Source organism: Armigeres subalbatus, chromosome 2 (genome assembly GCF_024139115.2).
Source record: "Armigeres subalbatus isolate Guangzhou_Male chromosome 2, GZ_Asu_2, whole genome shotgun sequence".
NCBI classification, from domain to species: Eukaryota; Metazoa; Arthropoda; class Insecta; order Diptera; family Culicidae; genus Armigeres; species Armigeres subalbatus.
The window spans coordinates 458,602,008-458,628,247 of record NC_085140.1 but is presented as its reverse complement, the minus strand read 5'-3'; the positions used below and the strand labels follow the sequence as shown (position 1 = coordinate 458,628,247).

Below are 26,240 nucleotides of genomic sequence, written 5' to 3'. Positions count from 1 at the left end.
ATTTACTTGATAACTGCAGCACACACACTCATTCACAATGCGACTGGACGAATCAACGATGAGTACAGAACTAGTTTTGTAAGCTTGTTCTTTCAATGGTAAACAAATCTTGTTTCCACGAACCGACGACGATTCATGATGTCGCACGATTGGAACGCGACACTTCAGCTGACTTCGCAAATCGTCGAAAGTCCTACTTGCAGCCGCAACATGTCTTTTCACCACACAGCTAACGTTATTATCACATGTAACGAGTGTTCCAAGATATATGAATTCGTCGACAACATCAAATCGCATCCCATCCTTTTCCACCGGTACCAACACCGTTTGGACTGCCCCGTTTTCTGCCAGCCACCAGGTACTTAGCTTTGCCAGAGCTCATGATCAGCCCTATTATTTTGTTCTCCCTACTGCTCTGTGATCTACACCAATGATGTCGATGTCATCCGCAAAACCAAACAGCATGTAAGACTTATTAATGATGGTTCCGTTTCTTTGCACATCAGTTCTTTGTATTGCACCTTCAGGGCTATGTTGGATAGTAGATTAGAGAGCACATCGCTCTGCTTTAATTCATTTAACGTCAAGAACGATGTCTCACAAGATATTCTGATGCTCGATTTGGATCCATCTAGCGTCGCACGAATCAGCCTAATAAGTTTTGCCGGAAAGCCATGTTCTAGCTTTGAATGCCAAAGTTTTGGTCTGTTATTGATCGTCCTTCTCGAAAACCGCTTTGATATTTGCCGACAAAAGTCTCCGCAAACGGATACTTTCATGCCCAGGGAAATCGAGTCAATTTCCAATCCGAAAATTGCCTAGACCGGCACCGGGAATCGAACCCAACCACCCTCAGGATGGTCTCACTTTGTAGCGGCGCGTCTTATCACTAGGCTGAGGACGCAGTCTGCTGAACAGAATTCGGACGATTTTTTTGAGGAGTGTTATACTTCGATAATTAGCACAATCGAGTCTGTGCCTTAGAAGATTTTTTTTTATTTCTCGGAATACTTACATGTAATGTTCTACAAAGTTGTAGCGCAGCTTATTCCAATAAATTTTACCAAAGAAGCTATTTCTGTCGCTCTTATATTGGCTGATATAGAGCAATTCTACCTGCTTGGATTGGGGTGACCCTAAAAAAACAGTATTTTTCACCTATTTTTTTTTTGTTATCGATTTTTCGGAAAAGTCGTCTTCGGGTGATGTTTCTTCTTCTTCTTCTTCTTTCTGCTTTGTTTTGTGCACACACCCACCTACCTGGACTGGCATCGCAGGTCATATGTCCACCTATTTCTATTTATACTCCTGTGGAGTTTACAATTATTTGCTCTCTTCTTTATCGACTTTTCTGTTTTTGTGTCAGGAGACTTACAATTATTACTTGTTCATATTAATGTCCTTAGACTTTCGTATTCGTTTATAGTCATATAGACTTTGTCCCTTTTTATAACTAAAGGGTGTGGAGGGGGTGGGGATCGAACCCATGACCATCTGATTTAGAGTCAGACGTGTAGACAACTACTCTACAGACCCCCCTTCTGATGATGTTTAGAGCTCAAAAAATGCAACTTTTGATGGGTAAATATGCTCAACATCTTTTGCCGATCAAAAGTTGTATTCGCTTTTCTGTCAAAATTACATTTTTTCAAAACTTGATGTCTCCGATTAGGGCAAAGATGCTTACAGACAATCAACTGGCTCATGTCAAAATTTAGTCTCACTAATCACAGATCAGGTATCGGTATCAGAACGTCGGATCAGGAGTCACGTGACCCTCAATTTGAGAGATTTGTTTTGACTGTTTTCACCTGACAGGGAAGGAAGTGAAAAAAGGAGAGGAAAAAGAATGGAGTAAAAAGAGAACCCCCTTTACGCCAACAACATCAACATTCATTGAAGTTCATGAGAACTTATTGACACTCTTTGGCATCCACGGAAACCATGGGCCAAAACTAATTCAATCGTTTTGTCATTTGTAAATACAGTCTATAATCAGCAAAGGGTATTTTTCGTTCAATTATATTTTGATAGAGCCCCACCAGGGGCGCAAAAATCCTGCTTTTGAACTACAACTACAGCGTAATGTACACAGTTAAAAATTCTAAAAATTACACAAATTGATTTTGTGTTCAATATCATCTAATTTAACATCCAACTTTTTCTTGTATGCAATATTGAATACAAGCTCCTTAGTAACGATGACCTGTAATTTAAAAAGGCGATGGAAAAATGAGTCAAATCGAACGGAGCCTTTTTGTTACATCATATATGCTGTAACATTTTTATACTGTGTATGTGAGCTGGAAGCGAAACGTAATGTATGTGAGCTTTGCGCTCAAAATCATGTTTTCTTTTGTGTAGCTATTTTAGCAAACTTCACTATATTAATATAAACATAAGTCACAATTGCGTGACGCTTTTTAAGGAAGCTAATTTTTTTTTATTTTGTGCTTGGAACGGTTTGGAACTCAATTAAAAAGTTCCATACGAGGCGAGCCTGCCTTGGGCTGAAAGTCTCGCTAATAAAGACAAAAAAATAAGCTTGTTTTTCATTTCTGAGAAAGATTCCTGTATTGCAGTGAAATTGCACTTGCTGTTAATTATGAAAAGGCAATATCTAATTGATATGAAAGCATCAAAGTAAGCTTGATATGAACAACAACGGAGAGCCACCAAAATATCAATCTAAGCAATCGTGGTACTTCGCCAGCAGTCAAAGACATGTGGTCAACCATGACGGACTGGAAAGACTGTTTCTCAGCAGACTTCCGCTTGTCTAGCAGCATGATTATCTCCACAATTCTTATCAGAAGGGAAGGATTCTCATCAGAATCCGAGAGGAATTTGCATCATAATCCGAGAAGAATTCTCATTGGAATATGTAAGGAATTCCTTTTAGAATCATCTAAGTATTCCAACCGGAATCCTGAAGAATTCTCATTGGATTCCTTTCAGTATCATTGAGTAAGCTATGTCCATTTAGAATCCGGAATATTAAAATAGCTGTATCTAGGTAACGGATTGACATACAAATAAGGTTAATACATCAAAACAAAGGTAATTTACTGTACTTTAAGGAAAACCCAGATTAACCCACCTAGCGTTGGTGGTGCCTTTCTCGCATTTAGTTGAGACCACAACCTTATATGGAGTTTATATGGTCCGATGTACCATTTTCTTCATAACTTTTAAACGCAATGACCGATCGTTATAAAATTCAATAGTGATCAACAAGGCTTTGTCCCCTGTCGAATGAAACTTGTTGCGAGAAAATCGGTTAAGGATTACTATACGAAAAGTTGACTAATGTTTTTTATAGTTTTTGTGCACACACATACACACACACACACACATACACACACACATAAACACACACATACACACATACATACACACGGACAGACAGACATGTGCTCAGCTCGTCGAGCTGAGTCGATTGGTATATAATACTATAGGTCTCAGAGGCTTCTATAAAACGTTCGTTTTCGGAGTGAAATGATAGCCTTTCGGTACAACTTAGGGTAACGGTACCAATAGTGGAGGTATTAGTAGATCCTCAAAAAAAAAAAATTTTTTAAAAATTGATAATTATAGGAAATTTACTGCTTTATTATCTTAGTCAATAGATAGACTAATAAATTTGTTAACAAAAATGAAATAGATGTCATTTAACATCAACAATTACCAAATATTGCTTGCACCACTATGGGTACACTGTTCCTTTAGTGGCGGTAAAAAATAATTTTGGTTCCTATAGTGGTGCTATCCATTGGTTTCTTATGAGACTCGCCACTATCGGTACAGTTGCACCACTATAGGTGCAAGGGAGTCAATTTTGTTAAGAAAAATCATTGTTTTCAATAGTTTTTCAAGCGAAATCTTAAGGTAAGTTGCATTTAACAGGATATTTAAAGCACGACGCATCAACTGAAACCACCGTAAAGCCTATAAATATGATAAATCTCATTAAAACCCCACTACCTCCACTGTTGGTGCTACCTCCACTAAGGGTACGGTTACCCTAGTTGTACGAGAAAGGCAAAAATATAAATGCAAATCATTTCTAGTTTTCTAGCGACAATTCGCACTTTTTTCTTTTTTCCTCTCATAAAACGCTGCACACCTCCGGAGACAACTTCCTTGGCACATTTGTTCCACATTTTGGTCATCTGAGTCGCGTCCCGAGCTGTATATCCACTTTTATTAAGCTTCCGCCTCATTATTGCCCAAAATGTCTCGATGGGCCGGAACTGCGGGCAGTTGGGTGGATTATGTTTTATTGTTGAAATCTACGTTACTATCGCGGTACAACTGGATGACTTCCCGGCTGTAGTGGCAACTTCTCGTGCCGTCGCCATGCAGAATTTTTAGCCAGGAAGCTATCCTAAATCCATTTTGACGCAGGTTCCACCGTCGATGAGCAAGATTATCAACAGGGGTGTGCAGAATTTTTTCTCTCCTCTCGGCTTCCATCTAGAATAATTTTTGACTCGCTGTACGAAATACCATGAAATTTATACCACAGAAAGTGGGCGCCTAGGTAGTCATTCCACTGTAAAATAATTCTCACAGCGGTCACTTTCCGTGCCGCTGCAATACAATAAAGGATTCCGGATTCTAACTGGACAGAGCTTTAATACCCTTGGGAATCTGAGGGGCAGATCCATCATAATCCATGGACGATTTGCCTCGGAATTTTGGATTTGATTCGGAATCATTTGGAAATTTGCTTCGAAATTCCTTGACCATCTGTTTCAGAATACTTCAACGATTTGCTTTGAAATCCCTTGAATATTTAATTCGGAGTCTCTCGACGTTTTGCATCAGAATCCCTCAATGATTTGCTAGGAAATTCTTCGATGAATTGCTTCGGAAGCATTCGATGATTCGCTGCAGAATATATTGACGGTTTGCTTTGGAATTCCTCGAAGATTTAGTTCGGACTCCTTCAACGATTTACTTTGGAATCCCACGAATATTTGCTTCGGAATCTGTCAACGATTTGCTTCAAGATCCCTGGAAGATTCTCTTCGGAATCACTAGAGGATACTTTGGATATGGATATGCAAAAAATATTCACTGCCTCGATGGGAACCTGACGTCGTTCTATCACATATTGTCCTTTGAGTGTGCGGGACAAAGCCGAGCGCTACTACATTTAGACGCAATAGCCATACGCTATCAATTTGAGTCGTTGTAGCAATCATCGGTAGGTAAGCAAACACACTTCAAACTAACCGTTACCGCCTTTAGGGAAGATAAAAGTTTAGTGAAAATCAAGTGAGCAGCTAAGTGAAATTAATTATTAGAAAAATCGCTTCGTTTCACTTTGTTCAATGTCCGATGTAAAATTTGAGAATTGACAACAACAGAATATGTACCCTTATACGACAAACGATTTTGTAGAATTCTCAGTTGAAGAAGATTCGAAATATTGTCGAAACGCCGGGAATAATCTAAATCTTCGTTTTGATTATTCAAAACTGCAACGCCGTTAGTAGTTCTAACAAACACACTTCGATACTTCGATACTACCTCGTCTTATGACAAGCGAATACATCCCACTAAAAAGTTCAAAATAATTTTCTTAACTTCTGTCACATCTTCTTCTTCTTCTTCTTATTGGCATTACATCCCCACACTGGGACAGAGCCGCCCCGCAGCTTAGTGTTCATTAAGCACTTCCACAGTTATTAACCGCGAGGTTTCTAAGCCAAGGTACCATTTTTGCATTCGTATATCATGAGGCTAACACGATGATACTTTTATGCCCAGGGAAGTCGAGATAATTTTCAATCCGAAAATTGCCTAGACCGGCACCGGGAATCGAACCCAGCCACCCTCAGCATGGTCTTGCTTTGTAGCCGCGTGTCTTACCGCACGGCTAAGGAGGGCCCTTCTGTCACATGTTTCGCCCGAATCGGAAGCTATCTTCACCCGGAACTTTTGGATCGACCTCGGCATTCGACCAGTCATCCGTTCAAGCTGGTCGTCGGTTGACGAGGAGCTTCCAACGTCTGGGAACTACTTCCCGTCCCGGAACTACTTGGATTAACTGAGGCTGGAAATTCATGGCTCGACTGGATAGGGAAACCTAAATGTAGCGGTAAGAGAACCAAAGGGCTAAAGAAGTGGTCCACGGAGGGTAGTCAAAGGGCTCGAATGGAACGACGTCAGCCATAATGGATGAGGCTCAAAATGAGCCTGCATAGGAAGGGTCTTGCATGCACCGGGTTGCGAAATATTTTCTAGCAGGAACTTTCTGTCAAAGGTCCCATTTTTTTTGAAAAAGGTCTAACACTACAACGCACAAAGGTGTAGGAGCCCGATCAGGAATACATAACAAAATTATAACTCAATTCTATCAATGGTTGTTATTTAAAACGTGTGTTATAATTAGATAATTCGACAAAAATGTGTCTTCGACCAGTTTTATTTCATATCAAAATTATAACAACATTAGTTATGTATATTTACACAAAATAATTGCCTACATTTTTTAATATCGGAAAAAAGCAGAGGTAATCACCTCCAGTATAACTTGAATCAATGTTCGATGTTAATAGCTAGTACAAAGTTAATTGCCTATGGATGGAAATACGGCGTTGTAGCGTACCACATTTTTATACGTAATGTAGGCAATTACCATGAAAGTAGATTTTTGTACCTCATAATCATATCAACGGTTGTTATAATGTTAAAATAAAGGTAACAACCTCTGATATAATTATGTTACGGCTAGAGGGAATTTTGATATAATTTTTGTTATTTTAACAACTAACCAGCCAATTTTATAACACATTTTGTTACATTATTTTTCTGAAATAAATAACTCCCCTTGTTATAATTTTGTTATGCATTCTTGATCGGGAGGGGTGGTAACTTCCTAAACACGACCGCTGGTCCACTGCGTAAAAGCTTTGAACCTTTTAAAACAAATAAACCCTCACGGGTTCTAGTGCACCCTTCTGTATACACTCACGGGCATTAACTGAAATTATAAACTCCTATTAAATTTTACATTAGCCATTGACACTCACAGAAATCTGATCCATAATTTGAATCCATTGTTGAAAAACCCGTAAAACACTATTTTTTTTGTTAAAGTAGAAAATGAGTAAGGCCGATACAAAAATTTTTTTTTGCCAAAAAATAATATTTTGAGGGGGCAACAAAATAAAATTCGGATAATTTTAAGAATTTTTAAACATGCTTTAACAAATCCGAGGAGTTTTTTGATTTTTTTTCATTTTAATATTTATTTTTAATTATCCCCCCTTGACCTTTCGGAGACCAGTAGAACAAAAAGTTAAATAAATATTTGTACCGGCCTAATTAAAAAAAAACACGTAAGGCCGTTACGAATATTTAATTTAAATTATGTCCTACTGGTCTCCGGAAGGTCGAGGGGTGGATAATAAAAAATAAATATTAAAATGAATAAAAATCAAAAAACTCCTCGGATTTGTTAAAGAATGTTTTGAAAATCCTCAAAATTGGCCGATTTTTTTTGTTGCCCCCTGAAAATATTATTTTTGGGGGAAAACATCCAAGGTGGGGGAGACATAATTGTTTTTAAATATTTGTATCGGCCTAATTTCGAGAAATATTGGGTGAAATAAAACAATAACAAATTGTGTGAAAAATTCAGTGGAATATGCTGCAATACCGCTTGTGTGGTATGTACTGACATTTATATTGTTGAAATTTATTTTTTAAAGGAGGGGTCAAAATGTCATTAATTTATCTTTTATTCGTTTTCTTTTCATTACGCCGCAAAGTATAATGCTGATTGGAAATCATTTAAACTCAACTCAATGAACGGTTCTTAAGCATGAAATTTGTGCGTCTTCATATCGAGAAAAATGTGCCCGTGTTCAGCTTTATTGTTATGACTTCTGCGCACCATGTTCGTTTACATATCTCTCATCCTTAGGAAAAATAAAAAGAAACAATGCACTTCTTTCCTAGAAGACGAACGAACGTCTGTCTGTCTCCAGTGCACTCGACAAGTCGTCCGCTTATTTGCAAGCCCCGCCGATTGAAGGATCTCCTTCAAGTCAAATCACCTCAAGTGCAGTGTAAAGCCATAAATTGGAAATTGTTTAATTTTCTTCTTCTGCACACTTACCACACTAGAGGATGGAAATTGTTGAAGCCTCGACAACTTTTCCTGCAGTGAGTGAGTGAGTATGTGAACACTGGTGCGAATCTCAGCTCAGCTCAATTGACATAAATATTTTAATAAATTAATTAGCTGAGCGTGGCCGAAAATCTGCGAACAGATTCAATGATGAGCACCATATGGCAGCATGGTTGGTTCTTGTTTTTCCTCATTTCATAAGGGGTATGCGTGATTGGATTTATTGATGACAAAATAAAATAAATCAAATGTTGAAAACCGTTGCAGAATTCACTGTTTAGATTTATCTTTTAGCATAATCTTTTTGAAATAGACAGACTATAGTTAAGATAGTGTCCTGACGTATCTGATAATTAATAATGCGAGGATATTTCTTGGAACTTTTTTTTTAAATTGGCGTATTTGTATCTGACCTTGAAAGTTGGAACGACTGATACACTTTTACTCTTTACTCTTTGAAAATCTAAACAGCCCGAGAGAATAGAAGCATCAAAATAATCTTCATTAAACTTTGGAGTATCAAAATTATTCTAGAATCTGATATAAATCATAACCCCCGGCATGGTAAACGAATTCTTTCGGCACATACCCTCACATTGTATAATGGTCTCAATCCCGTGTGGGGAGAAACGATTTCCAAAACACAGCGGCCGTTCGATCGACGCGACGCACTTAAGCCCAGCGGAGGGGAAGTAATCGAGGCTTCGCACAATCATCCTCTTGTACGAGCACTGATTGCTGTTGCTTTGCTGTTGGGGCTCTCTCGGATTGCTTCTGGTGTTTGGTGGCTCGTGTTTTTCTCCAGCGAACGGACAAGACGATGGGTAGAGTAGAGCGGGCCCGGCAGTAACAGAGCGAAAAATGTGTAATTTTTAAATTAACGAAGGAAAACAATCAGCGAAAAAGTGCTGTCTTGCTCCAACAACCACAGTGCCGGAGTCGGTCAGGCATAGGAACCGGACGGTCGACTGGCAGCCTCACGAGGCCGCAGCATCCAGGCCGCATGTGTGCTATTACAATCACACACAATTCCTCGTGCCAAGAAGAGCGGGAGATGCTACTGCAACGATATCTAGAGCAAATCTCGCGCTGTTCCTGGTACTCTTGCTTGGGTGATTGGCTGAGTTGGGACCCCCTTGAGCTCCATCGGATTTTTTTTTCTCTAGGCAGCTACATCTGTCCGATACGTCCGACTTGGAACTCGAGGATGTGGAGCCTATTGCTACCATCATGGTTATGGCAAAAGTTTTGAGATGCGTTCGTTTACGGCTGCTGCACTTGAAATGTTTGGTCTTTGGTGCAGTTTCTGATGCAATTGCTTTTGAGTGAAATGTTCGAGCTAGGTCCTGGGAATAGGGTTGAGAGTGGAACAGAGATGACCCATTTAGGGAGTTTTCTTGCGAAATGTTCTCGATTTGAACTAATTTTTTTTAATCGCTGATATTCATGTGAATATATGCTGAATTGTTGAACTTGAAAACAATTCAAGTCAACTAGACATGCGTTAAATAACTGTTTTCATAGTCATATTTTCGTAGTCGTATTGATTGCCCAACATCTCCATTAATTTCCCTTGACCATAATCATCATCATTAACCCTACATTGATCACTTGCCTTGTTTTTATGCACCTTTATTATAGAAACAACAATTTTCAAGCATCAAATTACATTACAAATGATCACTATTATTGTTGCCCATGATTATGCTACAACAGATAAATATCCACCTCTATTGAACCGTAACTATGCAATAGAGTGACGAAATTTCACAGAAAATAAAGACCCTGCCACTACCAAACACAGCGTTGAACCGTACCCAATCGATGCCATACACGGCATCGCCATGAACGCCAACCAACTTGGTAACAGTCATAGTAAAACGTGAAAGTGAAAAATTATATTTTATGAACCGACAAACCGATCGTCCACGTTCAAATGTCTCACAGGAAAACCTGAATCGGCTCGAAAGCTTGATTGAATATCCCACCGCAACCCACTGCTCCCTATAGGCATTTGGCTTTCATGTGGCGAATGTCGCTCCTAACTCATTCGGTGATCTTTTCCCGGGCTCCACTCCCTCTATGCTCGGTGTCTCTTCAGATATAGTATTCGTTCGTAAAAACAAAAAACAAACAAGCTCGATCTCCACCGCAGCATGGGAAAACTAGCGAGGCTGGAAGAAATATGCTACCAAACAAGCAAACATCCATACACTTTGGAGATTTTTATTTGCTTTTATTGATTTTTCCAGCGTGGCACGGCTTACGGACTCGGTGCAGGGCAACACTAAGTGCAGCTGGAAAATCAATTCGAGCCTACCACATAGCTGTGGGTCGCCCAGTCGTTTGGCGTGGAATCGAACCTTTCGATCGCACAGTTTGAGCAAATTGATTTGAAGGCAAAAAACAGGGGGAAAGAGGAAAAGCAAATAGAAATAAGCTCAATTTTTCGTGATAAGAAAAACGCTTGCAGCAGCGAACGACTCCAGTCCCCGTCATCGATCGAATGTGGGGGAAACTGTTACGGAACGTAGCAATCAAATGCATTGTTTTGAGGCGATGTATTCTTTTTGGGATTTTTAAATAAATTTTGCCAAAATCTAACATATCATATAAGAAAATTATTTTGAGCTTTTTAGTGGAATGTCTTCACTTGTCATAAGACGAGTTAATACAATCCCTTTGAATTCCACCACTTAATTGTATCTTGACAGATACGTATTTCGACCTCATCAGTAAGGCCGTCTTCAGTGTCTCGTACTTGACTCGACTCGATGACAGGTAATATTTCATGTTTTTATTTTAATGAATAAACGAAATTTTCGATTTTTTTTTCGAATAGGAAATTTATAATAGTCAACATTTAGGCCGCATTCCCCGTCGAACGCCATATGTTGTGAGCAAACCGGATAATGCTAATAACCAAAAAGTGAGCCTTACATTTTGGAACACACACATACAGACAACACAACACAATTTGTCGCACTCTAAGAGCAAGGCAAAAAATACTGATGTTTTATTCAAGACATCTGAAGAGCGGATGAGTCGATAGTTAAATAGAGTTGAAAACAAGATACCAATTTGATTTATGAAGTGATCTAACGACTAATGTGCGTACAGGCAAGTTGTGCATCATATGCCGTTCTCCCCTACTTCGACGAGAAAGGAGCCAACCATGCAGCAGTCTATAGATCAGATCCAAACAAAAGAAAAAGGAAAAGTTGTGGTTTGGAAGTTTACTCACATGGTTTTGTCATAAAATAGTGTTTTCCGTTCCGCGTAGACAAGTTGTGATAGAAAAAATGTAAACATTTTAAAACCAACGATAGTGAAACCTAAGATAATAAAACGTAAAACTCCGAACTCTGATTTCAAAAGTATTAAATAAATTTTTCACAATTTCAGTACATCCAACATATCCTAGTTGTTTGGAGTGCTGGTGTTACCATTATCGTTTCGCCCAAAATGTTTCGATTGTTTCACATTTTATTGCAGCTGCACCTTCCGTACGAGAACACATGCACGAAATATTTGTGAGGGGGTAATGGCCCCCGCGGCAGATGGAGTAAATTTATTGTTGATTTATCCTCGTGGTGCGCGCGCATTCAGGCATTTTATGGCGCAAAATTTGTTGCAATATAGGATCGAAACAAACAAAAAAATCTCCCAACCTCCTTCATCTCGAAACAAGGGGTCGTAGAAAAGAGAAGGGTGAAGTATAACAAATGCATTATTTAAATGATACTTAATGTGATCGTTGGGCTTTGATTGTTATTATCGAATAGTTGTAGAGTCGCTTGTTAGAAGCGGGGCTGACGGCTCTGGGAGCATTCATCGTCAAACACGAATTCGTGCGCTGACTTTTCTTCTTCTTCTTCTTGTGACTGAGAAACTGGTCGCTGAACGTCGTCGTCATAGAAATAGCTGAAAGTTGGCTGCCGAGGTCTAAGTAAGGTTAGGTATGTATGCTTTTCCAGTTGCTTTTATTATTACTTTAATAAAGCGATCATGATTTGACCCGAAAATAGGAACCTACATCGCACAGACACAGCGCGAGGTTCAATCAGTAGGTTCGGCGCGGGCATTATTGTACCCTAGTAGTCAATCTTCTGAAGGCTGTTGTTGTGGGGACTGGCTTAGCCTTTTTATTCTCATTATTAGCGATTTTTTGTTAGCTTTAGCCGTAACATACTTTTGCAGGGTGATCAAGGACTGGTTGGTTTATGCATAGAGCAGGCTCCAGAAGGTTTTCGCTGGTAAGTGTGTGCATATGTTTGTAATTATACTGATTTACAAATTAAACAAGCGTCATTGTTTTTTTTTGTGGCCATATATAATAGCTCTTTTTAGTGGAATTATTTTCTACAGCACGCACTGTAAAATCATCAATCGTAATCGAACATACGTGAAAGAGCCAATTAGTATTCCTGAACCAAATTGAATAGAGAAAATGACGGCTTTCAGTTTTGTGCATGACATACTGCGTAAAATTTCGAAGAATTTGTCATAATATGTCTTAAAATAAATTCCTTGAAAAAGTTGCGGTGGAAATTTCAAATAATCAGTTTCAATTTAAGAAAAAGTCCTGTGGGTGAATATCTCTCAGAAACTCCGTAGACATTCTTGTTGATCCCGTGGAAAATTCCGAAGAATTTCTCTTGGAAAATATTCCTGTATTTCCTGAGAAAATAAAAAAAAACATCGTGAGAACTTCGAACATATTTTCTTGCAAATTTGTTAAACAAATCATTTGTAAATATACAAAAGAATTTCACGAGGAATTCTGAGCTTTCTTCCGTGGAAATTCTGTTGATTTTCCCGAAAAAAATTCGGAGGAAGTTTCCGAAGATATTCCTGTGGATAATTCTTAGAATTTCCCGTTGAAATTACGAAAAAAAATCCTGAGGAAATTTCGAAAATTTTTCCAAGTAAATTTTGGAGGATTACCCAAGGAAATTCCGAAAAACGTTCTAACAAAATAATTCCAAAGAATTTCCCGTGGAAATTCCGAAAAAAGAAAGAAAGGAAATTATAAAAAAAAATCCCATGAAAATTCCGAAGCAAATTTGCAAATTACGAAGAATTTCCCAAATAAATTCCGAAGGATTTTCCAAGGAAATTCCGGAGGATTTTTCAAGGAAATTCCGAAAGAATTTCCCGAGGAAATTCCGAAGGATTTCCCGAAGGATTTCCCGAGGAAATTCCGAAGGATTTCCCGAGGAAATTCCGACGGATTACCCAACGAAATTCAGAAGGATTTCCCGAAGAAATTCCGAAGGATTTCCCGAAGAAATTCCGAAGGATTTCCCGAAGAAATTCCGAAGGATTTCCCGAGGAAATTCCTAAGGATTTCCCGAGAAAATTCCGAAGGATTTCCCGAGGAAATTCCGAAGGATTTCCCAAGGAAATTCCGAAGGATTTCCCAAGGAAATTCCGAAGGATTTCCCGAGGAAATTCCTAAGGATTTCCAGAGGAAATTCCGAAGGATTTCCCGAGGAAATTCCGAAAGATTTCCCGAGGAACTTCCGACCTGAGGAATGATTTCCCGAGGAACTTCCGAAGGATTTCCCGAGGAACTTCCGAAGGATTTGCCGAGGAACTTCTGAAGGATTTCGAGGAAATTCCGAAGGATTTCCCGAGGAAATTCCGAAGGATTTCCCGAGGAAATTCCGAAGGATTTGCCGAGGAAATTTCGAAGGATTTGCCGAGGAAATTCCGAAGGATTTCCCGAGGAAATTCGAAGGATTTCGAGGAAATTCGAAGGATTTCGAGGAAATTCGAAGGATTTCGAGGAAATTCAAAGGATTTCGAGGAAATTCGAAGGATTTCGAGGAAATTCGAAGGATTTCGAAGAAATTCGAAGGATTTCCTAGGAAATTCGAAGGATTTCGAGGAAATTCGAAGGATTTCGAGGAAATTCGAAGGATTTCCCGAGGAAATTCGAAGGATTTCGAGGAAATTCGAAGGATTTCGAGGAAATTCGAAGGATTTCCTGAGGAAATTCGAAGGATTTCGAGGAAATTCGAAAGATTTCGAGGAAATTCCGAAGGATTTCGAGGAATTTCGAAGGATTTCGAGGAAATTCGAAGGATTTCGAGGAAATTCGAAGGATTTCGAGGAAATTCGAAGGATTTCCGAGGAAATTCGAAGGATTTCCCGAGGAAATTCGAAGGATTTCGAAATTCGAAGGATTTCGAGGAAATTCGAAGGATTTCGAGGAAATTCGAAGGATTTCGAGGAAATTCGAAGGATTTCGAGGAAATTCGAAGGATTTCGAGGAAATTCGAAGGATTTCGAGGAAATTCGAAGGATTTCGAAGAAATTCCGAAGGATTTCCCGAGGAAATTCCGAAGGATTTCCCGAGGAAATTCCGAAGGATTTCCCGAGGAAATTCCGAAGGATTTTCCGAGGAAATTCCGAGGAAATTCCGAGGAAATTCCGAAGGATTTCCCGAGGAAATTCCGAAGGATTTCCCGAGGAAATTCCGAAGGATTTCCCGAGGAAATTCCGAAGAATTTCCCAAAGAAATTCCGCAGGATCTCCCGAGGAATTTACAAATATTTTCCCGAAAAAATTCCGAAAGATTTTCCGAGGAGATTCCGAAGGTTTTCCCCAAGAAAATCGGTTGGATTTCCCGAGGAAATTCTGAAGGATTTCCCGAAGAAATTCTGAAGGATTTTACGAGGAAATTCCTAATGATTTCCCGAGGAAATTCCGAAGGATTTCCCGAGTAAATTCCAAAGGTTTTCCTGAAGATATTCCGATGGATTTTCCGAGGAAATTCCGAAGAAATTCAGAAAAAATTCCGAAGATTTTTCCTCTGAAATTCCGAAGGATTTCTCAAGTAAATTCCAAAGGATTTCTCAAGAAAAATCCGAGATACTTCCCGAAGAAATTTTGAAGGATTTCTCGAGTAAATTCCAAAGGAGGCGATAGAATCGCGTGACGATTGTCTCGTGGCGTGTGTCTGGAGGAACCTGGATAACCTGGGTAACCATGGAATTTCTGAAGAATTTCCAGATTAATATCCGGAGAATTTCGAAGAATTTCCCAATGGAGATTCCGAAGAATCGTCTGTTAAAACAATTCCGAAGAATTTTCCACGGAAATTCCGTTAAACTTCCCGATGAAATTCCGAGAGTTTTGTTAAGGAAATTCTGAAGAATTTTTTGAGGAAATTCCAAGAAAAAAAGTCCCATGAATATTCCGAAGAATTTCTCGATAAAATTCCGTAAGAAAACTTTGAGAATCTCCAAAAAAAAATCTCTGAAAATTTGGAAGCATTCCCCGAGGAAATTCCGGAGCATATACTGTGGCAATTTTGATTTTTTTTTCGCAATTTTAGTGAAAATTCATAAACACCTCCTACGGAAGTTCAAATAATATTATTACAATATTTCAATGGAAATTTAAAAAGTAGCTGAACAATAAATAATAATAGATAATAAGTAAATTATATGAATTCAATTGAACCTTTTGGACATTCTTCTTAATTTCCTCAGATTTTTCAAATATTTCACCGGGAAGCTTTTCCGAATTTCGGAAGACACTTTTGAAATCAGAGTAAAAAACGAGAAACTGGAATCAACAAGATTCAGTGCACTAATTACGCAGGATTTTCTAAAGGATTTCTGAACCGCATCCACCACCTCCCTCCCAACTTTTCTATCGACATCCTCTTTTTTATGCAGCGCACAAAAAAATGGCAGACTAGCCGAAGATCTTAAGCAGTTTTCACTTCCTTTAAGCAATTGTCACAATAATCTTCGGAATACCAACGTAAACTCTCTCCCTCTAAATAATGCTGAATATGGAAGTAGAAGATGAGTTTCATCTAGTTTTACGACCACCTTCTTAAGGCTTAAGGTGTGAACATCTCCGTTGCTGTCAAAGTGGTAGTAAAATTGCACTATTTAAGGTAATGCTTGGTCATTTTTATGCACATTAATAATCGTAAAGCTGTTATTTTCGTCAGCCTTGCACCTGGCACGAAGCATTTCCTAGATATAAATTCCCAAAGAAGCTTACTTTTTTATTGGCACCGATGATGCCTAGTTAGTGATAACATTGCGGAACGAGTTTCCACCGTTGCTGTCAGAATATTATTGCCGCTCGTCCGTCACGTTAGGAATACGCTCGGCGGGGTGGTATAAATATATTAGCTTTGTTGAATTAATTTATAGATCAGTCACGCTGATACTGCCCCCAAACTCCAAATAGCCAAGGGTCTTTTTCGGTTTGTTCCACCAGAAAGAACGCATTCCCTTAAGCCGAAATCGCTCTATTTTGACGAGACTTTGACGAACCAGAAATTATCATATTATCGGGCAGAGCCAGAGGTCTGTCAGCGGTGGAGGCCGACCACGAGTATGGGAACTTTGCAAAATCCCATTGTTTCAGCATTCCCCGGATCATGGTGTGGCTTGATGGCCAACGCTTAGAAGCACAGCTTAAAAAAACAACATGTATTTTTCATTACAGCACGATTTAATATTTATGCGGTTGCGCCTATGAGGTCCCTGTAGCAAAGGTGACGCTGTAGTAGACGCCCATGATATGGACTGGACAGGGAAGCGATAGCCAAAGACGCACCAAACTCACCGCTTCCCCAATTAGCGCACCGAATGAGCGAGAGTAGAGGCCTGCACGGGTGCTTGAAGATATATGAACGGCCGACGACGGTAGGGTGGTAGAGTAATTATCCCGTTCCGTTGTCTTAAAGATGTTCAAACAAACTAGCCACGGGTGAGCGGGAAAGAGATCGAACACAACCATCATCGGGAAAACGAGTCATGGGGGGGAAGGAAAAAGATCGTAAAGAAATAAGCATAAGCAAAATATTTAAACGCTGTACGCGGTTGGAGTAAAATCAGAGGAACAGAAAAGCCCAGCCAGTCAGATTGAGGCGAAGTGATGAATGTATGAAGTTATTTCGATTGAACACCTCCGGCAATAGGCTGGTTTAGGTTTTAAAAGTATTCGCTTTGTGGTGCAAATGTTTCCTGGCTATGAAACATTTGCGTGGATTCTGTTGCAATTAATGTGTTTAACGTTCGTAATAGGTTTTCAGTTCTGTTTATGGTATTGGTCCCAATAGTTAAGCTTTAATTCCAAAGAAATATAACATTGAAAGAGAAAATGTTAGAGATGAAATTTCTTCTACACTTATAATATTGAATATTATCTAAATGTATAAAAATAAATTCAAAAACTCCCGAATTGATTCCCGAACACATTGACTAATAATATTTTTCAATCAGTTCTTTCGAGCTTGACTCTTTTTTTTATGGGCTACAGCTCTTCGATGAACCTACGCCGAATGGAGTATCCTTCTCCACTCGATCCTGGGCCAATCGCTTCCAGTCGCCCTGAACATTGAGCGCCCTCAGGTCCTCTTCAACTGCAAAAAGCCATCGTGTAAGCGGCCTTCCACGAAGCCTGCGGCCTCTTCCGGGTTCTCTACTAAATATTATCTTCGCTTGACGTTCTCCCGGCTTACGAACAACGTGACCAGCCCACCGTAGTCTGCCGTGTTGTATAAGCTTAATAATATCCAGCCCTTTATACACCTTGCTTGACTCACTTGCCCATAACTCATTCCAGAAGCTGATTTACGAACTGTGTTGTTTGGTAGAATGATAGATTTTTTGCGCCATGTTGTTCTACATCTTTGTCTAATACTGCATTGCTCAAAGTCAAATATAACTTTCGACCGCTACAATCACTTTATATACTTAATGATGATAAATTTCAAACATCTTATATACATGAAAATGAATTTCAGTCTGTCTAACTCTTTTAGACTCGGAAACTATTGAACCGATCAGCGTGAAAATTTATTATTTTTTTACGTTTTTACGATATTTCGACACCCCTCCCCGCTTTAGAAGTGGGGATGGGAGACTCCCATACAAATGAAACACAAATTTCTGCCTAACTCGAGAATCAATGAACCAAATGAAACCAAATTTAACACTTTTAAAACAATTTAGAAATGAAACATAAAATAATGTGTAAATTAATTACGGACCCGCAGCATTTTTTTGCTAAATTTTAAAGTAATTCTAGAAGAAGAAATTCTATTAGAAGACATCTCAAACCATTGGAAACTTCCTTGATCTGGGCATTGAATCGGCAATGATTCCAGCCACTTCCAGCGTGACTTGCTCTTTGGTGACGCGTTTTACGTTTACGCGTTTTACGGTAGGTGGTTGGTCATTTGGTATAACCCTGTTTGGCATAAAGGTCGTTTGACATAACAGTCGTTTGGTTTGAGGCAAAGGAAGATTTCAACTATTCTTTTAAAGGATACGTTTGCCCGGCAGAAGACAAGAGAGGATATTTTTCCATCCTTCAATTCAGTCTTTTGCTTGGTTTAAGGCATGAATAAAAATGATTCCTTTTTTGAGGGATGCATTTTCCTAGAGAAGGCAAGAGAGGATATGACTTCTTCTTACAATTCAAGCATTTGCAACAAATGTTCGACAAATAACAGTGATGTCCATATGAGTGTATATCTTTCTAAAAAATGCTTTTAATTACGCTTAGAAAAAAATGCACATTGGGTAAGTTTTCCTGCATACACACAGGGTGGCCAGTAAGTCGGGAAATGCGGAAAAAAGTCGGGAATTTCTCAAAATTGTACAAAAAATCGGGGGAAAAATCACCAGATATTCATTTTATTCAATTACGTATATTTATTATAGTGTAAAACCTGAAAACATGGTTTTCTTTTTTCAATGCATAGACTTTTTTATGCATCGTTTAAAGTATTCAACTGACTTGTCATAAGACGAGTTTATACAATCCCATTTAATTCCACCACTTAATTGTACCTTGACAGATAGGTATTTCGACCTCAACAGTAAGGTCGTCTTCAGTGTCTCGTACTTGACTCGACTTATATATTATTCAACTTACTTTTTTTTGTAACATCGGCGGCGTTCGTAGAACCATTTGTATTTGAATTCTAAATGAAAGACCAATGGCATCATTTTCATTTGAGGAACTTTTTAGCCTTGTAGAAATTACAACGAAAAGAGCTATTTGAACCAGAATTCTATAATGTCAAGTCTAGATGTCTTCTGGGTAGTGATGATGGAAAGCAACATGCTACCTACTCTTCGGAAGGTTTCTGATACCATGGGAATCTCCGATAAACAAGTAGCTGATAGCATTTTGTTGCAGTTTTTCGATTCCTAAAGAAGATGCTTTTGAAAGCGACTCAAGTATTGTCTGGAAACTTTTGTCGACCGGAGTTGAGTGTAAGCAATTATGTTCAATTCCAGTAAGATAACACAACAATCTCTGGTAATTTGTTGCTAACTTCTTGATCCTATCACATGGTACTGGTATTATCACGCTGAAGTGGAGAATTGTTTCAGAATAATAAACAGTGTTTAGTCCCAAATCTATACTCAGGGTTCGGCAGAAAATAATTCTAAAAATATCAATTCCATACTCAGGGTTCGGCAGAAAATAATTCTAAAAAATTCCTTCGCTTTACGATGGAATTAACGAATTGACCATTTTTAAGGATTTTCCTAATCATCCAGGGGACCATTCAGTGGAAACAACGGTCCGTATGTAAGTCGAAGCATCAATTCTATAAGTACTCAGGGTTCAGCAGAAAATAATTCTAAAAACATCCCGTCACTGTACGATGGAATTTACGAATTGACCATTTTTACGGATGTTGCGGATCTTCCAGGGGACCACCCGGTGGACATAATGACCCGTATGTGGTTCAATTCCATACTTAGGGTTCGGCAGAGAATGGTTCTAAAAAATTCCCACCGCTTCAGAAGGAAAAAATCGAATTGACCATTTTTATGGATGTTCCAGATCTTCCAGAGCACTACCCAGTGGACATTACGGTCCATATGTGGGTCAAAGCATCAATTCCATACTCAGGGTTCGACAGAAAATTGTTCTAAAAAAATCCCGTCGCTGTACGATGGAATTTACGAATTGACCATTTTTACGGATGTTCCGGATCTTCCGGGGGACCACCCAGTGGACACAATGGTCCGTATGTGGGTCCAAGCATCAATTCCATACTCAGGGTTCGACAGAAAATAATTCTAAAAAAATCCCGTCGCTGTACAATGGAATTTACGAATTGACCATTTTTACGGATGTTCCGGATCTTTTAGGGGACCACCCAGTGGACACATTGGTCCGTATGTAAGTCGAAGCATCAATTCTATACTCAGGGTTCGGCAGAAAATAATTCTAAAAAAATCCGTCGTTTTACGATGAAATTAACGAATTGAACATTTTTACGGATGTTCCGGATCTTCCAGATCTTCCAGGGGATTACCCAATGGACATAATGGCCCGTATGTGGGTCAAAGCATCAATTCCATATTCAGGGTTCGGCACAAAAATAATTTAAAAAAAATCCCGTCGCTGTACGATGGAATTTACGTATTGACCATTTTTACGGATGTTCCGGATCTTCCGGGGGACCACCCAGTGGACACAATGGTCCGTATGTGGCTACAAGCATCAATTCAGGGTTTGGAAAAAAAATGGTTTTAAAAAAATTCCTTCGCTTTACGATGGAATTTACGAATTGACCATTTTTAAGGATTTTCCTAATCATCCAGGGGATCATTCAGTGGACACAACGGTCCGTATGTTAGTCGAAGCATCAATTCTATACTCAGGGTTCGGCAGAAAATAATTCTAAAAACATCCCGTCGCTGTACGATGGAATTTACGAATTGACCATTTTTACGGATGTTCCGGATCTTCCAGGGGACCACCTAGTGAACACAATGGTCTATATGTGGGTCAAAGCATCAAATCCATACTCAGGGTTAGGCAGAAAATAATTCTAAAGAATTCCGTCGCTTCACAATGGAATTTACAAATTGACCTTTTTACGGATGTTCCGGATCTTCCAGGGGACCATCCAGGGGACACAAAGGCCGGAAGTGGGTCAAAGCATCAATTCCCTACTCAGGGTTCAGCAGAAAATGGTTCTAAAAAAATCCGTCGCTCTACGATGGAAATTACGAATTGACCATTTTTACGGATGTTCCGGATCTTCCAGGTGGCCACCTGGTGGCCTCTAAAACACACACACCTTCACAAAATACATACATGTGCTTGAGCACCCTTTATACCAGTGACATACGCAAAGATTCATATAATCAAACACTCATATAAATATACAAGCTCACTGTTATATGGTTGGGTACCCGGGTACTCCGTCACCCGTTTACGGGGTATAAATAGTTTTCAACCCCTAATAAGCGCTCTAATCGCAACCTAGACCTCAAACTTTGCCCGTCGCTTCGTCTCAAAATTCTACGAGATGTCAGAAAGTTTCATAGTATTTGAACTTACCTACAACAAGTTATTTAAGTTTCAATATCAGAATGGGTACCCGGGTACCCCGTCACTTACATAAGGGTTAACGAAATTTCCAATATTTTTTTTTGAATATTCGAATAGTTATTTTTTCATATCCTAAATGGTGTAAAAGCAACAGTCAATATGAAATTGACGATTATTTCGGGGTTCCAGTTACGCATATTATGAACGGTACGCAGTAATCAGTACGTAGTTCTTTAACGTTTTAATACAAAATATAGTCAACCTTTGATAGAGTCCATTCACAGAGCTTTGCGGCTCATTCACATTGAGAAAATATTCCATACAAAAAACGGTACGAGGTATACCTTGCGCTCAAAAAATCCTCAGTTTTATCCTTTTTGCTGGTGACAAAGTGAAGTCAAAATAGAATTCCAATTCAGAAAACGTACCAAAACTATTTACCCTGATTGAACAAAATTATCAAATTGTATGAAAATAAAACAAATTAATAAATAATTTACAGATTATGGATCGACTGTACGTTTTAATTTTATTTATTGAACGGCTACTCAGTCTTGCAATTATTAGAACGAGTTTTTTTGTTTACCCGACGTTTCGACACGGGGATTGTGTCGAAACGTCGGGTAAATAAAAAACTCGTTGTTATAATTGCAAGACTGAGTAGCCGTTCAATAAATAAAATTAATAAATAAATGATTGAACCTGACTGAATACATATTTGTCGCAATATTATATTTTCCTCCCTGACTTTACCTCAGAACGTTACGGCATGAAGGGTAGCGGGTCATTTGGCATAACGCCATTTTCATAAGGACATTTGGCATAAAGGCCATTTGGCATAATGTTCATTTGGCATAACGGACATTTGGCATAATTGTGAACAGCGTCAAAAGTAAGGGTTGTTTGGCATAACGGGCATTTGGTATAATTTTTTTTGGTGTTCACTAAATTAGTTGCTTGACTAAGTGAACCGTTTGTTTGAGAAACTGCATATGTAACATTTTTGAGATTTTTGTGTATTCTGTATTCTGTATTCTATGTATTCTGAATCCTCTTCCAAAAATACGTATTCTGGCAAAAAAACACGAAAAAAAAATTTTTGTTCAGGAATGTATGAATTTTTTTTCGTTTGTTTGAGAAACTACATAAGTCCACGCACTTTGAAGAGCAATTATGGAGTACTGTTTACAGTTTTTACACTGGAAGTGCCTCAGGGTGTTGAGTTTTGCCAAAAACTATTGATCTGTATCGAAGAAATCGAAAGGTTCGGTGCCGATTTGTCCAAAAACAGTTTTTTGCTGTTTTCTCGAAATTGTGTAAAATGGACTTATGCAGTTTCTCAAACAAATGGTTCAAGTGGTGCTGAAAAAACCGGAATGGTGAATATAACACCGGTCGATAAAAATATTTAAAAGACATAATCATATCGTAGAAACCTTGCATTAGCCGAGTATGAAGCAATGATAACTGTTATCCCTCCATTGGATTCATTGTTTACCCATTGAAAAGCAATGTTTATAAACTTTTTGTCTGTGCTTTAGGGTCAATATGACCCCAGGCCACTTGGAAAAGCTGCCATTTTTTAGTTTTTAACCGATTCTCCTAATTTTTGGTAGTTTGGTAAAACTCGCCGAAATATGTCGAAATATGTGAAATATAAAATTCACTTGATTTTTTTTTAAATAAGCGCTACGGTGTACCTACCCAACTATAGTCAATATTTGGCTACGACCTGAAAGATGATTAAATTATCTAAAAATAGCCCAAAAAATCCAAAATTGGCCAAATAATTAAAAAAAAGTTATAATAGTTTCAATTTGGGGTCAATATGACCCAGAGCACAAACAACGTAAGTTTTATTTTACCACAGACAGAAGGGTGATCAAGGCAATGGTGGATGTGAATTTCCTTTAAAGATAGGTGTTTCCCTTGTTTAAAAGTAGGCGTTTCCCCGGATTAAGGCAATGATGGAAGTGATTCCATATTTAAAAGTAGACGTTTGCTCGGAATAAGGCAATTGATGTGATCCCTTCTATAAAAGAAGGAACTTGCCCGCATTAAGTCAACGGTGGGTGGGATCCCCTCTTGAAAAGTAGACGCTTGTCCGGATTAAGGCAATGGCGAATGTGATCCCTTCTTTTAAAGTAGGCACTTGCCTGGATGAAGGTAATAGCGCTTATGACCCCTTATTTAAAAGTAGGCGCTTGCTCGGGTTAAGGCAATGGCGGATATGATCCCTTCTGATGGAAGCAGTGACGTAGCCCGAAAATCGGTCTGGGTGGGGGGTGGTGGTCTGGGTTTTATGATTTTTTTGGAGGACCAATTTCAATGTTACTAATTATTCTCTTGGTTCTCGAATAAAAATGATCTATGTATGTACTATAAGCGGCGCAGCCGAAATTTTTTCAAAAATAGATATCTCGAAATCTGTGAGGTTTAGGAAGTTATAATCTTCTACAAAATTATTCAGTTTGTAAGAACTACTGTAATGGAGGAAAGTTGTTTTTTGAATTCAAGGAATTTCTTGTTTGGTTATATAGTTAGTGTCAGTTCTAATCAATATTCAACCGCTTGACGGAGCTAGTTCAAAAGAACCATCAACATTTATAAGTATCTGTTTTCTGCGAGGTCGTTTAAGCTTGAGCTTGATTGACTGCCCGTAGTTGCTACTCCATTATGACCAGATTAGCTGTTTTTGCACAGAGAACCAGCAGATATTTGCTTGGTACTAGCACTCATCTTCAATGTACAAGTACTGGTGATCTCATTTGTTAGGTCACACTGGCGCCTGCCCAAGTCAGAATGCAAATCAATGTAGGGATGGGTGAGGAAATGACGATGCAATCACTCGTCCACTGCAAGCCGAATATACCTCTGCACTTGCCACGAGTTCATGCAGAATTTGTTGGAATTTTTGGGTTAGGTTCGAGGGTAGAGATTCGTCTTGGTTAACGAGCTGCTAATGTGAATGATAGGAGAAAGCAACTGATAGAATTTTTATTGGATGTAGGGAAACGAGCTTTTTCGTTTATTTCCAATTCTAGAAGCTACTACTAGAATAGTCAAGTTGAAGGTATAGAATTGAAATGGAAACGGTATCGAAGTCCATTTCCAGTTCTAGCGATTGGCAGAACATGAGAAATATAGAGAAAGATGCAAAGTAGGAGAATGGAACGGACCTGGGATTGAACCCACGACCTCCTGCGTATGAGGCAGAAGCAGTAGCCATATGACTACCAAGCCCGTCCTCTGTTTTCTGCGAGGTCGTTTAATATTGCTGTCTTCTACAAAGTTGGTCCGATAGCGGTTGATGTTGGACGAAATCAACCCATATCACTTGTCATAAGACGAGTTAATACAATCCAATTGAATTCCACCACTTAATTGTATCTTGACAGATACGTATTTCGACCTCAAATGTAAGGCCGTCTTCAGTGTCTCGTACTTGACTCGACTAAGGCATTCCACTAAAAAGCTCAAAATAATGTTCTTAACCCATATCAGTTAGTATAGATATCTCGCAATCCATAAGATTTAGAATGTTGCTGCCTTCTATAGGTACAATTGTTTGACTGGTAAGGAATTAAACTTGAGGTTAGATAGCTGTTAGATTTAAAAAGTTTCAGTCTTCTACAAAGTTGTTCGAGTGGTGAGAATCATTGTGATGAAGGTCAGTTTGTAATGCTGACCGAATCTATAGGCTAGTTTTAAAGATCAACAAATGCGACCGATGACTGGCATATGCTGGTCTAAGCAAAAGTTACTTCTCGAACCTTCCAGAAGGTTCTACGTAACTACTTCGTATGCTAGGCAATTTTAAGGTCTGAATCACTCTGTAGAAGGGGTCTGCTTAGCCGGAAAAATCAGTTCAGTCTTCGTCTGCAGATCAATAAATAACCTAATCCTTGCCAAGTAACCAATAAGCACTATATTTCGCAAAATCAGCCATATAGTGCCATTTTAATGCTTATAAGTTTTAGAACAGCCGTATAGTGGCCCTATATGGCGTAATATAGTGCTAATGGTTACTTGGGTTATATGTGAACCAGTGGGATATCGCATCATCTTGTGCATGCAGTGCAGCATCAAACATAATTAAATTGCTGGATAGCGCTCTCTATGAAATGTATCTACTTTTGAGAAAGATATCTCAATATTCAAAACAATCAAATCTTTCTGGATTTTGCTTCTAGAAAATGTGTAACATATGGCGAGATACCTAATCTAATAAGCAATTCCTTATACAATATAGCTGCCAAGCGGTAGAATTCCGCTACGGTATCTTCCTAAATCTCGCTGATTGCGAGATATCTAACCGAACAATATTTTCTCTATATACTAGTGCCGTCAAGCAGCTAAATTATCAAATAAGTCAGCTTCTACATTGGCTTTTACCGCTCTAGCGATTTTGATTAAGATGACAACTTCCCAATTCTACAGATTGCTACATATCTAACCTAGCAAATAATTCCACATACACTAGCACTGCCAAGCGGTTGAATTCCTAATCAAAACTGTGTCTATATTGGCTATTACCACCCGAAAAAATTGTCGAAAACGGCATCTCTCCAAATGCCTAACAAGTATTTCCCCTCACATTAGCACGACCAAGCTCTTGAATTCCCTACTAAACCTGTTTCCAAAGTGGCTTTTACTACGTGAACAAATTTGTAGAGGACGGTCATTTTCTAAACCTCACAGATTGCGAGATCTCACCTAGCAAGGATTTTTTTATACACTAGCGCCG

The 26,240-nt window shown here is 38.8% G+C and overlaps 1 protein-coding gene across 1 annotated transcript in view; it reads right to left on the bottom strand.

The window, feature by feature from the left end:
- LOC134210508 (cadherin-related tumor suppressor) overlaps positions 1-26,240 on the bottom strand; it is a 236,466-nt gene that overhangs the window by 166,052 nt on the left and 44,174 nt on the right. The gene's annotated exons all lie outside the window — the stretch shown is intronic.